This window comes from Pholcus phalangioides, unplaced genomic scaffold (genome assembly GCF_987345545.1).
Source record: "Pholcus phalangioides strain wild (caught in Gottingen) unplaced genomic scaffold, Ppha-v1.0 ptg000017l_1, whole genome shotgun sequence".
Classification (NCBI taxonomy): domain Eukaryota; kingdom Metazoa; phylum Arthropoda; class Arachnida; order Araneae; family Pholcidae; genus Pholcus; species Pholcus phalangioides.
This window is the reverse complement of record NW_028301610.1, coordinates 46,948,235-46,963,798: the sequence shown is the minus strand read 5'-3', so window position 1 is coordinate 46,963,798 and position 15,564 is coordinate 46,948,235. Positions and strand designations below refer to the sequence as shown.

The window sequence follows — 15,564 nt, the reverse complement described above, 5'->3', positions numbered from 1 at the left end:
GAGTCTTGGCAGACTGGGGCTACTAGTGTGGGAGAAAATCGCCATATTTGTAGGATGGCCTAAACACATCTATGGCAGAAATTTGAGCTTCTAATAACATTGGTGGGCAACAATGAACTATATCGAATCAGTTATCTGAAAATTAAATCTGTGCCAGGCACCCCGTGGCATGTTTGGCACTGACTCCAAATCACAGCAGTATGTGACTTCAGTGGTTTCTAGCTAGAATTTATTGGAGAGCAGAATTGACATCTGTTTTGTTCTCAGATGAGAGCTAGTTCCATCTTAGTATATACATCGGTTAGGAGAAAGTCAGGTGACCACTTGCAAGGAAATTGGATGTATCATCCCTACTCCAAAAACGATCTGGGGAAGTATTTCTGATGACAGCAGAACGACTCACATCATTATCTCAAGGGTCTTGACATCCTGTGTTTACATTAGTAGGGTGATTGTACTGGTTGTGCTTTTCCATTCTTGAGCAGCATCCAAGGAAGGTATATTCCAGTAGAATAATGCTTGTTCTCTCACCACAGCTGTAACCTAACCATGTAATTGCTCTACAGAGTATCAATGTGTTGCTATAGATCACCAAATCTAAAATACTCTCCCATCAAACAACTGTGTGATGTTATTGGATGGTGGCTCCAGCATCATCCATAACGAGCAGTGATCGTTGACGATTTGGCCAAGTACAACAGGCATGGAGCTCTGCAAAACAAATGAAGTCAATAAATTACGTAGACAGATGCATTACCCGAGTTTCATTCATCTAAATCAATTTCTTGGTGTTGCCATGAAGAGGAGGGAGGAAAAACTTGTACAGCCCGTAGATGCAAAACCATAACTCTGACTCCCTTAGCATAGTCATACCAATATGCATCTGGAAAGGTTTTTTTATCACTCTGAGAATCAAGTACCATTTTTTTTAATTGATCTGCAGAGTTTAGTGTTTACAGGCTGATTTGAGCCAATGTGCTCAGGCGTTACGTTTGCTTTGAAAAATAAAATGACATTTCGAAAAACCCAACTTTTTCTGGGGAATTTCATTTAGGTTGTGGTTATGTAGTGTGGGTGGTAGGACTGAGCGATATTGAAAATTTTATATTGTGATACATCATCAACCTTACATCACGATATATCAATATGCTGGGCTGCCACACAAAAAATTAGAAAAAGTAGGAGCAGGGTACCCCCCCCCCCCAAAGACAACATAATCATAGCCTTATGAGAGAAAAATTTTTTTTATTGAAAACTTTTTTTAATAGCAGTATTTCAGTATCATAAGATTGAGCCAAAGCAAAATGACAGAAATGATTTGATAACAAAAATTATTTTGGGCTAAAACAGTGTTCTAGTCACAGATAATTCTATTTTTCTCTCTTCCCTCACAATATATTACATTTGAGAATTCTTCCAAAGTCCAGTCTGTCAACTCTTTTCCTCGATGCAGAATTTGTAAATTACAAGGTCTAATGTCAATAAGTCAAGGTGAACCAGATCGTTTTACTGTGTTGTCCATCCTTTTTTAAAGGGATTTAGTTAGTTTATTGTTCAGTGTGATAGCGTCATCATTTTTTTACAAATTCAGCACTTTCATTTTTAGCTCTTTGCAGAGATTTATAAACATTGTTTATGCTTTTATGTATCTTAAAAATACAGAAGACAATTGAATGCTATTGGGTAGCATCAGAGTCACAAAACCTAGAACAGGCCTATATATCCAACTGCTTTGTTATGTGAACTGTTGTTTCACCTATACACAAAATGTGCACCGTAATTTTAAATGATGAATGTTAGTAACCAGGGTTGGGTTTTTGACATCAAAAACTGGTTTAAACTGTCAAAAACCTAAATGAATGCATTTTGATAATGTTTTGAACACGATAGGTATATAACATGAAGGAAAACTTACTTTTTTGCATATTACAATGTTTTATTTTCAAACATTAATTTATTACAATAACTAAAACAAAATGTTAATTATAATTTGCAATTTTGAATTTTTCAACATAAGAGTCTAGAACATATAAAATATAATTTTATGATTTATTTATCTAAGCTTATCTTAATTTTTGTTCAATTTGCTAAGCGGAATAGAGCTGTTTATTCAAAATATGTATCATAGGGCATCAGGGTTAGGTTTTTGACCCCAGAAACTAACTTGGTATTAAAACTGTCAAAAACGTACTGTTAATGATGTCAAATAGTTTTTGTTAACCTGATAGATATGTTAAATAACAAAACACTTACTTTTATGTAGATTAAATGGTTTTATATTCAGAATTATAATTACTGAGGGAATTATTTTGATATTTTAAATTTTCTGATCCGCCCAAAATTTTATTGCATGTACACTGCTGGCCACCGTAAATGCAACACCCTGAAGGAAGCATGCAAATAATATGAAATTTACAACATGCATTAGCGGAGGTGAGATATGCAAATGATTAGAATTTCAGCGCAGACGCACATCACGCGTGCCTGTGGCGCCATTTCAAAGCGCTATTTAAGGCTTGGAGATTTCGACGATTTGAAGTACGGCAATTGTGTTTTTCTTGTGGTTTTTTCAAAAAAACGATCAATTATGCCTCGTAGAAAACAGCGATCATCTTTTGATCAAGTATCCGAGTTCGACAGAGGAAGGATAGTGGCCTACCGAGATTGTGGATTATCTTTCAGGGAAATCGGTAGTCGTGTTGGACGAAACCAAACAACTGTAATGCGGATATGTGATCGTTGGATGCAGGAAGGTACGACGGACCGACGTGTTCGATCGCATCCACCTCAGTGCACCACTTCACGTGATGACAGGCGTATTGTGCGTATGGCAGTGACGGATCGCTCAGCCACATCACGAACCATAACACAGCACATTCAGTCTGTACCGCATCATCCAGTGTCTGCGCGTACCATTCGACGCCGTTTACAGCAGAGTGGTCTGTCCGCAAGACGTCCATTGCTTCGTCTACCCTTGACGCAGAACCACAGACGTCTCCGCCGCCTATGGTGCGATGAAAGGAGGATGTGGACGGCACAATGGAATGAAATTGTCTTTACTGACGAGTCACGCTTCTGTCTGCAACACCACGATGGTCGGATTCGAGTCTGGAGACACCGTGGAGAGAGGATGCTGAACAGCTGCGTTATGCACCGCCACACTGGTCCTGCACCGGGTATTGTGGTATGGGGCGGTATTGGATATCACTCTCGCACTCCTCTAGTACGCATTGCCGGTACTTTAAAAAGCCAGCGCTACATCTCCGAGGTGTTGGAGCCAGTTGTCCTTCCTTACCTTCAGGGCTTGCCCACAGCCATATTTCAACAGGATAATGCGCGACCACACGTGGCACGCATTGTCCAAAGGTTCTTCGTCAATCGCCAGATGGAATTGCTTCCCTGGCCAGCTCGCTCTCCGGATCTTTCGCCGATAGAAAACATGTGGTCCATGGTTGCTCAACGATTGACCCAGATTACATCCCCAGCTGCCACACCAGATCAACTTTGGCAACGCGTGGAAGCTGCTTGGTCTTCTGTACCCCAAGAACACATCCAAAGTCTCTTTGAATCAATGCCGAGGCATGTGGCAGCGGTGATCTCCAACAATGGCGGCTACTCTGGCTACTGATTTTGGCAGGAACCACACTTCACAGAAGTCTATAAATTTAATCATTTGATGCTTGATCAACATGTTATCTACAAAATAAATATTGTTGCGATATCTCTTGTCTTTCTTGGTGTTGCAATTTGGGTGGCCAGCAGTGTAAAAATTCTCATGCAGCATCTCTTAATACATTAATAAAACTAATTTATTTTCACCTAAAAATTTCTTTGCTCAGGGGTGCGTAAATTCACAGAGGTTTAGAGTATTTTCAACCAAAGCAGAGCTGATAGGACTTGATACCCAAAGCATTTTTTTGCATGTTTGAATACAGCTTTAATTGGAAAACCATTGCATTATAAATGCTAGTAAATATACCATATCATAGTGCAAAAGTAAGAATAACTAAGTTTGACTAAAGATAAGTTACAGGTGTTTCTTAAGCATCATATACAAGCTAGCATTACCAAATTAAATGACATTTTAGTCCTACAATTTAGTATTTTGATCTCTAGATATATTTAAATGTTATGCACTATAAGAGTATCGTTTTAAGTATCTGGTTATCTAGATAATTTAATAATAACAGAAATCACACCATTACATATATGATGTAATAAACTTTTTTTCATCTTGAATCAGAGAATGTCAAATCATTCCATAGTTTTTCCTTCAGTGTTTATCCTATGCTTTATTCAAATTGTATATTTTATAAGAAAAAAAAACATTTTGTGCAAAATAATTCTGTAGAGTCGAAAATTATTTTACAATCATATTAAATATTCTTTGTGTAACAGTCACTTTAAACATTACATGCAATTAATGTGTGTATTTCCAATGGGAATTTTTATATTGAAAAGCAATATTTGAGGTTTTTGACGTGACAGTTTAAACCGTTTGGCCATGTGTCAAAAACCTGCCAACCCTGTTAGTAACTGTACAATGAATAAATAGTCCAAGATCATGAAGTAGATTTTACAAAATTATTTTTTTCTGTCCAGGTACAGGGCTCATACAGTCCTTGAAAAGCCTTGAAAAAAAAGTTCATTTTCAAGTCTTTAAAAGTCCTTGAAAAATCATTGCGGTCCTTGAAAAAAAAATAATCATTCTCGAGTGCTTACAAGTGCTTGAAAAAAAATTATTTTGTGTGAATTTCTTCCTTCAATTTTTGTCCCCCTTCAACTCAATCCCCCTCTAAACCATATTCCACTGGAGCAAAAATGTGTAGAGCAACAATGATACAATGATTATGTTACAATGTTCAAAACAGGACATGGTCACGCATCCCTGAGGTATTTCTATGCTCAAAAAGATGTTGCCTAAAATCTGGCAGCAACACTGCGCGTCAAATATTGCTTCAAAATATTTTAAACTATTGAATTAATGAATATCAGTTGCATATATGCGGTATGGGCTGACCATATTTCCTCGATAAAAATATGGGAAAATCTTCAATTGTCACCAAAAATGATAACAGGCATAAGCAAAGTTGCCAATTATTGTTAAAATTGCCAAAAAAAACCACCAAAAGCAGAAAATAAAGCACCATTTAAATTGAATCAGTATATTTAATGGATTCTATGGAAAAAAACGTTAACATGACAATATTTAAAATCATAATTATCATAATATAATTCATAGGAGTGGGAAAATAATTAAATTAATTGAATTAATTAATTTAAATTAATTAAAAGTCAATTAAATTAATTCTTAATTTTAGTAAAGAATAAAAATTTCAATAGGCTTTGTTGAAAATATATGGAAAATAATGGGAAATTTTTTTCATTAAAAAGTTGGGATGGCCAAAATTACATGAAAATATGGGAATGTTCCAGGAAATACAATTCATATAGTTACTCTAGATCAGCAGTTCTCAACCTTTTTTGACTCACGTAGCCCTTTCTGGTATATAATTTTCTGTGGCCGAGTCCCATAAGCCCATTTTTTATGTATTCCTCAAATTTACTGATTTATTTTTATTTAAAAATATTTATAATTTTTTTTTTCAAATTTACTGGTTTTTTTTATATTTTCCTCGAGCGGCCACGGAGCCCCTCGAAAGTGCACACGGAGCCCCAAGGGTTCCTCAGAGCACCGGTTGAGAACCGATGCTCTAGATATATGATTACATGCTTTCTAATTTTTTTTTATCGAAGGCAAATTTCAATACTGTTTCCAACAATGATTTCTGCCTAAATGTCATTTGCATACTAAACTACAATTGCAATATATAGATTTTTTTAAAAGCAAGACCTTTAGAACTTGGAATTGTCTACAACTTGAAATGAGAATTATAATTGTTTTAAAAAAATTATATATCTTTAAATAATTGGCATTTCAAAATGAAAAATGTGTAAATGTTGAATATAAATTTAAAAAAATCCAAATAATATTTCATTTTTGTAAAAAAATCACGGTTTTTAACAACTGCGATATCAATGTCCTTGAATTTTAAAATTTTGCCAGGAAAAGTGCTTGAATAGTCCTTGAATTTTTTACTTTCAAAGAGTATGAACCATGAGATAGAAGTTTTTGATGATTACTCAAAACATTCACACAAAATGAGTTTTAGAACCATCAAACTAAGCAAAAGAAAAGTTAATAAACCAAATAACCTGAAAAAAAAATACAACTTTTGATTTGGCACTGTCATTAATTGCAATCTACTACATTTTTATTATTGTGAGGCAGAGTTAAAAAAATAAATATGTGAATAAATTTTTTTTATATATAATTCAATCATACCCATTTAACACTAGATTTATCAAATGTTTTTTTATATTCCTTTTTATTCCCCATATGTGCCCCCCATCCTTACAGAAGCGTTTCTAATAATTTCGTTCTCGCAGCCAGGGCTGTAATTAGTATTTTTGCTGCCCCATCAATTTAAAATTAGATAATTTTATAATGGTGTTTTTTGTTTCTAAAACAATTTCAACAATAGCAGTTGTCCCTCCCTATGCCTTCCCCCTCTAGTTCCGGCCCTGGCGTAGCTCTTTCCATTGCTTTAACATTACATAGGGCCTATATGAGTTGAAAAAATTTGACAAAAATCAAAATTTATTTTTAAAAAGTAAAAAAAAATGTCTTGCAAATAAGTAATATTTGTGACATCCACTCGAGAAAATTCACTTAAGTTCTGTGAATAAGAACTGTAGGAAAAGCGCATAAATTCTCTCAAAATCTGCATTGTAGGTGGATTTGTACGCCAATGTGTTCTTATCCGATTTTTAAAATGCAAGTAGAGAAACAAAGGCCACAACAGGCAAATTGTCCATAGAGGTGGCTGGAAAATAATGCCCATAAAAAATGCAGATATCAAATATCACCAAAATACCCATTGCCCACTATCCATTGACTCACAGCATATTCACTAAATTGACATTGTAATTTCAACTCCAGTGTTACATCAGATCTCACGATATTAAATATCATGCAGGTACACTCATTAAATCAGCATCATGATGCTAGACATAGGAGTTAGCGATACATCACTGTGTTCAAAGTTGTGAAATTGGGATATTGATGTAGGTCCTTATATCTGTGGTTTATTATAAATCAATACATCACCCAGTACTAGTGAATAGGGTGCCTTCCTGCAGGTCAAGGTCAACATACATTTTTACTGAGGAGGTTCATCCTAATGTTGGCATGCCTGCCTATATGAAAATATGCAATGCATTTCATTTTAAAAACCCTGTTATTATCCAAAATATCGTGCAACCTAGTCTTCATTTGGCTTTAACATCAGCAGGTCTTCAGCTCTAAAACAGCATAAATTAACAGACAATGCTCCTTTCTCTCCTTTATGTTGTTCTTTCCCAATTTTTCTCCAATTTTTGAATTCAAATGTCTCAGCGAATATTGCAGTTAGAAACATTCAAGTTTTTTTGTTGGCCTCGGAAGAGACAGGGCAACAACTTTTTAATTGGGTTTTTAGGACAGAGCATTCACATAAAAATTTTTTTTTAGTTTTCACACACCGTAGTTTCATTCTCAAGACTGGTACAGGGTGATTTTTTTAGCACATTTTGAGCCTATTTTAAGTTGAAACAATTCCTCTATGATGAACAGTCGATGAAATAAAGTCTGAGTTAGGACTTACAGGATACACTGTATATATTTTTTCCTTGGCACTCATATAAACTTTCTGATGTTTTTCCTGGGTCATGCTCACAACAGTATCAAATCTAAGTGCAGCATGCTAACAACACTAAGTACAATAATGCAAGTAAACCTGCAAAATATTTTGGGTACTAATGGTGTTTTTTGTCAATCAAAATCAAAAATAAGTACTAACACTAATCAAAAAAGAAACTTTCGCAACGCGAATTTCTTGAAAATTGCCAGGTAGGGCCTCAGAAAAATCCTTTGGCTCAGAGGCCCATGATGCTTTTATAACGGCCCTGCCCGCATGCACCCCAAAGATTGTGAGCACTCTCTGTTAAGAACCACTGCTGTAGAGGGATTATCATTATACGGAGAGGCTGATGTTTAATATTAGACAATGGCCATTTCCAAACAAGGCTTGAAAAAATATTGTTTAAAAGGGATTTATGGTTGTACCGAGTATCATTGAAGTGATGTTCCACAAGAAAATATTGTTGATATAAGACAGTAGCCCTGGGTATGAGAGGCAGAATATCACATACAAAGTTAACTATACAATAGAGAAAGTTGTTTAGGTGAAAGTCAACTCACATTCATCTGCTCCTTCATCAATGACGATGTGAAATTTGTTTGAGAAAAATTTATAATGCTCTGCAATATTTACTCTGCATAAGAACTTCCCATTATACCAATTACCAATAATACACACTGATGGCGAATATTTATATATCCTATGGTTACACGTATATCTTAAGCGAAGGTCAGTAAGAATATACCTTCTCTAACTTCATCTCAAAACTGCTAGTCTAATTGAACTTTTTTTTCGGGGGAATTGTTTTTTTTATCTGAAACATATATCTCTTCATTGGTAAGAGTGTTTATGTGTGTCTTTTTTCCCACACATTTTTACACACCTTTACCAATGTCCTCAAAATTCCCAGACCAATCCAAGTTACCTTCAAGCAGGGCAGATGCTATTCTAACCATGTCCCAACTTGCCCGAGGATAACGTGAAAAAGACAGTCAGAAAAACAGCTCTGGAAGAAGAACCACAATATTCATTTTGAGAATACTATTGTTTTCTCACAGACAGCATATGCTGTGTACTGAAGGGGGGGGGGAGTACCTATTATCCATTCAGAAATAAAGAAAATAGGTTGCAAACAACACTCAATGCTGAAAAAAAACTCTCCCAAAAGATCAAGAAAAACAACTTTTGAGGGCATAGAAAGAAAACACCCTCCTTACTCTAGGCACGAAGTAATGAAACTGCCCAGACTGTGGGCACAATTCATTAAAAGCAAGGGGAGATGGGTCGTTATTGTTATAATTTTTTGTTCCAACTCCTAATGTCTGTGCTAGACAAGTGTGCCAAAATATCGAGACATTTCAAGTCCAAGACTTTTTAGCCATCATCATCCTATCATCTTACTTGCCCCCTTTTGGCCTGGTCAGAAATTCTGAATGAAAAAAAATTAACCAATGAACAGTAATATTAAATAAGCTTGACAACTGTAGGAGCGACATATTACTTTTTGGATATTATGACGGTTCTACTTCACAAACAGCTACTGTTCCTGTCTTTGTTGACAACTTATTGGGTGAGTTCAAATAACTTTTCCATAATTAGAGCCCGAATTATATGCAAATGCATACGTGCATATGCATTTGCAAATTTTTACCTTTTTCAGTGTTAATGCACACAAATGTATGAAATTGAAGAATTCCAGAATAAGTGCATATTTTTGAAGTTTAATGAAAGTTCAATCACATTTTTATACTTTTTTGAATGAGTATCTCTTTTAAAAATGCACATGAATAATAAACAATTGGCAAGTGTTCGTATCTTACATAAAAGATAAACAACATTTAGAGAGAGGATTTTTTAGTGAACTACCAAAGATGTTTTTTAACTTTGATGGTATCCATTGCACAAGCAGATGAAAAAAAAATTACTTATTTCATCCTGGTTAAGATAGAGCGAGTATTAAAATTTTCCACAGGCTTTTTTCAAAAAATGTAAGATGAACCAATCACTCTGTAAAGAAGAAATAAATTATAGTGAGCATAAATCAGAGTGCCAACTGAATGCACCCTTTAACTGCTTCTACATTACATGTAGGGGCCAAAATGCGTTCTTCCCAGGCTGAATAAGTATCTAGTTGTAGCCCTGGCATCACTACTAGGGTAACAAACTCATCCATCACTAGAAATTTCCAAATAAAAAATGTGTAGAAATAATTTGTATGAGAATTTTTTTTCTAATGAGTATGCACTGAGAAATTAAAAATATGCATTTTAAAAACATGTTTGCTTCTTTGAAGGTATTTAGTTTTCAAATGAATATTTTCTCAGTTTTAGTACATATTTTTGGAATTTTTAACCGTGTTTTTGGGTTTTTTAGGTGCATATTTTGGCATTTTTAGGGCGTATTTGCATAATTTTGGAACATATTTTGCCACTTATTATTAGTGCATATAATCCGGGCTGTATTCATAACTATTAAAACGAGCAAACATAGAAATATTACAGTTTTAATGGTAAGAATATTTTACGGTTAAAAAAGATGATAAAAAAACATGTTTTCATTTAAGATGAATTCCCATCATGCTGAAAAGGAAATGTATATTCACAGATAAACTATGTGAAAGATATCCATTTTCGGCAAGGTAGAGTGCACAACTTGTTGCCCAGTAATGACGTATGTTTCGATAAGGTTGTTAATTGGAATGTTAGCTTTCTTCACATTTATCAACATTTTTAAACATAAGCAACATCACTGATCGAATCCATCATCATAGACTGAAATTTGAGCAAAATTTCTAGTAAATTTGAATTATTTATTGACAGTTTATTGTATTTACCTATATTAGCTGGGGATTACACATAATCACCAATAAATGTGTTAAAAACAAAATTTATTAAACTTATAAAAATGGCTGGTAACTATGCATAACCGGATTTATTAAATTCCCGGAACATTATATACCGGTTCTGTTTTAGTTGGAAAAAATTATTGTAGTGGCAGACTTCTCTTTTTGGCAGAAAATTGGCACCATCTGTTGCATAAATTGGGAAAATGACATCATCAAGGGTGTGCACGCAAGCGTCCTCCTTTTTCATTTTTTGAATATGATAACCCTGTACCTCAATTCACTCATTTTTACCTTTATTCCTTTGTGTCTATTTCTTTATCTGCTATCTGAAGTTCTAATATGTTAAACGTTGTACCTTTCAGTTAATTGGGGGCAGTCATGCTTATTGGTATAATTATACTTACCATATGTATAATAAATTGTTCATTGGATGTGTGTGTCACTGTAGCTTTATACTTTTTAAACTTTATACAGTAGATGCCACTTTTTGGAATCATAGTAATGTTAGGATTCAGTTATTGTTATCACTTTTGTAAAGTATGGAATATACCAATATCATAACATTGGGTTCATGTTATAATTTTTTTTTTCTGTCAAAAGTTTTTTTGTTTATATTGAAGCTAAGGTTTAACTAGACTTGTTTTTTTCCTCTGTAAGTTATTATTATCAGTCTGCAAGACTATGTAAGAGGTTAGAAGGTGTACTCCTCCTCTCCATTGTTGACAAGCATTGTGTAGTCAAATAAATGTAAGGTTAAAAAACCTTCAGTTCTTGGTTGGTTTTATTCAGTTGTTCAAGATTCACAGTTTTTACCTGAGACTTTTTAACACTAGAACCGCAGACTGGGTCAAATTGACCCAAACCGTAAAGAAACTGTTTCATAGCAAAAACTGGAATTTGTTTTCTCTCAGTTCCTGGGGTTTTCTCTACTTTTATTCAACGTTGTTTAATTGTGTATTCATAACAGGAAACTGTATTTGTTTATGAATAAAAAATGGACTTCAAAATTAGCTAAAAAAAGATGTAATTCATTAAAAATAAGATTTAGTATATGTTATTCACACTGTTCATTACAAAATCTTTTTCAGTAATCCCACAATATGAGAAAGATGTAACATAAGCATGTCAAATTAAGTGTAAGAAAGTCTATAATATGATTCCGTCAAATAAGTATTGATTTCTTACTGATAAGTGGAATTTATGATGAGCAGTTTGGAGCAATTTTTTTTCATTATTCTTGCACATTCACCGCATGTTGAAGCTTTTTTTTTTTTTTTTTTCAAACCGAGCACAACTCAGGTCTATTGCCATAGGCAATTTACTACCTAGTGAGTTGTGCCGGAAGTGTAAGTGCATATCTAGTGTTGTGTATGATTTTTCAGTGCTGCCATCTATATCTCAGAAGTGAAGTGAGTGATGTGTAGTGACTGAATATTTGTACTGTTTGTAGGACTGTTGCTCTCTGTGGCGAGACTTTTTAACGGGGAGATCGGCTCGCATTTGCACCTCGAAGTTGGGAACCACAGAAAACCAACTTCAGCCGACCACCACTGTGGTGACGGTGGGGCTCGAACCCGGGTCCCCGTGATGCGAGTCTGTCACTATGACCACTTGACCACCACAGCGGCGCGTGTTGAAGCTGTACAGCCCATGCAAAAATTAACAGTTTTGTTTCCACATTTTGATGTTACCTGACATCAGACTCGTTTATTTCATTTTTTGATGGCTCACGAACAGTTACATGTTCAAGAGCCCACGAACGTTTCCTCTTGCCCAAGGGTAACATGTATGATGAACGTAGCTCTTCAGTAAGATTTTAGAGAAAACTGCATTTTTGAAAAATAGTTCTGGCCTTCTGAACTGCTCTATACAAAATACAGAAATTTTTTTATAGAGAGATCTAGGATGTTGTAGAAAACGTGGACAGGCCACCCCCATGATGCAACCTTCATCGAATATTTTCTGGCCATTTGATCGGCTACAACTTTGGCAAACTGTTGAATTGTAGTGTGAAATATGTTTCTGGAAGCATTTTTTGGGGGTTCCACTGCTGATATTGAGATGAAGCTTGCTGAGTAATAAAACATTATCTTTTTGATCATTTTTTTGAAGTAGCGATTTTTCATGCAACTGTAGTTTCACTATGTTCATTGCGTCAGACAGGGTTGTTTGGTTTAAACCTTGGTTTTAACCAAGTGGTTTTTTTCAAAAAATCAAATAAAAGTTGCCTAAATATCATTTTTTTCCTTGAAAAATATCATATTGGTTCATTATTAGCCAAAATGTTTCATTTTTACCACATTTTATATCCTTCAGGGGTACATTCTGATGGTATATCTTTAAATGACATAAGATTTTATAAGTGGTTTTTTTCAAAAAGTCTCATAAAAGTGGCCAGAATATATATATTTTTTTCATATGAAGTATCTTAGTCATTTAAAGTTATATATGAAAGACATAATTTCTCATTCTTACAACATTTCCTAACCTTTGGCTACGTTCTGATGCTCCATCTTTAGCAAATTCATGAATAAGGATTTGCATCACACATCTAAATGTAATGGTGTATTATATCTATCTCACAGGGGTTTTTTTTTCCCTTCACAAAGAAGCAGCTACAGTAGTGACACCATCATGCTAGGGACAGGTGGTCCTATAATCCAATAAAGACACCAGCTGTCCTTAAAGGACAAAGACTAGTGTACTAGTTGTTACATTACCTCACATACATTTTCATTTTCTTTCCCATAAGAAGTAGCACATCTCCTACTGTATATCTCCCAGTCTTAATATTCAATAGTTGTTTTTTTTATACTTTTACACACACACTGTTAAGCCCAGTTAATCAAGATTCTACTGTATAGTAGTAACAGATTTTTGAAAAATAATCAGCTATATACAGGGTGATTATAATTTTGATTCCAAAACTATACAATAAGTACTGATCAGAATGACTTGAAAATTTGCATGGATACTCCTGAAGCAATGGAAGTTTATTTCGCAAAAGAAAAAAGTGCAAAATGTGCAAGTAGACGATGCTGTACTTGGCCCGCAGTATAATCTATTTTGTGCAACCACATCATTTCAGCACTTCCACAGCATCAGTGTGTGGATAGAACTTCTATCAAGATGCACATTGCAATACCAGCAAAACAGCTGCTGAAGACCCATTTTGACAGGATGCACCTTAACCCTTGCAACTTCTGGCTGTGGGGGTACCTCAAAATGTTATAAACAGTGGTCAGATTAAGTGGTTTGATAAAGCTGAATTGCAAGAACATCCACATTATGACCATGGCATACTCCGATTTCGTTGTTGAACAAGAATTTTTGTGCTTTCAACCTCATAGCCAGAACACGCAGTGGACAACATATTTAACATTTCTTAAGTAAGTTGTAGTTATTTGTTCAATTACTTCGTTATTTGTGATGTTTCCATGAATTATGAAATCGTGAAATGCTTTAATTAAGTTATCATTTTGCCATGACTGGCTATCGTTTCCATTCTGCAAGCAAATTTCCCAAGTGGTGGATGATGTCATTAATTTTACATTTTTAATTATCTTTTTCCCCTTTACCAAATAAAATTCCATTTTTTCAATAACATTCATGTTAATTTTCAAGTCATTCTGTTTTTACAGTGTTTTGAAATCCAAACCTTAGTTATAATCACCCTGTATATAGTAAATCATCGCTAATTAATCTGCATTATTTATGCTTCATTAAATACATTATATTCACCTAATTTATATTATAGTTTTTATTCTGCCATGACTGTCTATCGTTTCCATTCTGCGGGCAAATTTCCCGCATGTTGGATGATGTCATTAATTTTACATTTTTAAGTATTTTTTCCCATTTATCAAATAAAATTGAATTTTTTCAGGAATGTTCATGTCAATTTTCAAGTCATTCTGACAATAGTTCTTTTTTTACAGTGTTTTGAAATCAGAACCTTAGTTATAATCACCCCGTATATTGTAAACCATTGCTAATTAATCTGCATTATTTATGCTTCATTAAATACATTATATTCACCTAATTTTTATTACTTTTTGCAAAATAGTTTCCTAATTAAGTATACTGAAAGTAACTGGAGAAAAACCTTTATATATTATATGATTAATAATAACATTAAAAGAATTTTCAAACACACAGTAATCCATTGAGTTAAGCAAAAAATAATTAAATTGCAAAAGTTGGTTTTTGTTAAAATGTAATGAATATTTATTGATTAATTATCATGGGAATAGTGTTAATTACATTAATAAACATTTTATTTTAGTTAATTATTGGAAGTTTGAATGATTTTTCAGAAATTTTATTGTTTTTAATGTTAATACTATTTAAAATAAAAAAAACCGGTTTAAACCAAAAAAACCCGGTTTTTTACCAACCCTGGCGTCAGATAACATTGCTCTTCAATTTCGTCTCACCGTTTTCTACTAAGCTCATATTTTTTGGCTGTTAGCATTTGAACCAGCTTCAGTGTAGTGAAAGAAGGGGTCGGTTGAGGCATTTCTGCCCTTGTTCTCAAATTTTTTGATCAGTTGCATCGTGGAAATCCATTCAAAACGTATTTGGCACAAGCCAGAATTTTATTCTTTTCCTATGACATATTCGTGAATTTTAATATTCGTATGATATCATGAAAAGTCACGAGATTTTTTTTATCATCTGCACTTAAGTTTTCGAAATAAATGAAAACAAAGTTTGATTTGAGTCAAATTGATCCACTCCGCAGTTCTAGTGTTAAGGGATCTATGGAATGTATCACACATTTAAATATATATGGTAATTTGTGACAGTTACATTCTAACTCCTCACAATGAATAGAAAATGCAGGTTTTCAGCTTGGAGGGAGGAAAAAAAATCCCATTTTAGAACAATATGCAAACATTTTGCAACCAGTTGTAGAAATAAAAGGGAGTTATCCCATTTCCATATGTCCTGTTTGACCTAATGGAACGTATAATC

At 34.2% G+C, this 15,564-nt stretch overlaps 1 protein-coding gene across 3 annotated transcripts in view; it reads left to right on the top strand.

Annotated features, from left to right (window-relative positions):
• The window catches only part of LOC149073973 (USP6 N-terminal-like protein), a 152,108-nt gene that overhangs the window by 61,309 nt on the left and 75,235 nt on the right, over positions 1-15,564 (top strand). The gene's annotated exons all lie outside the window — the stretch shown is intronic.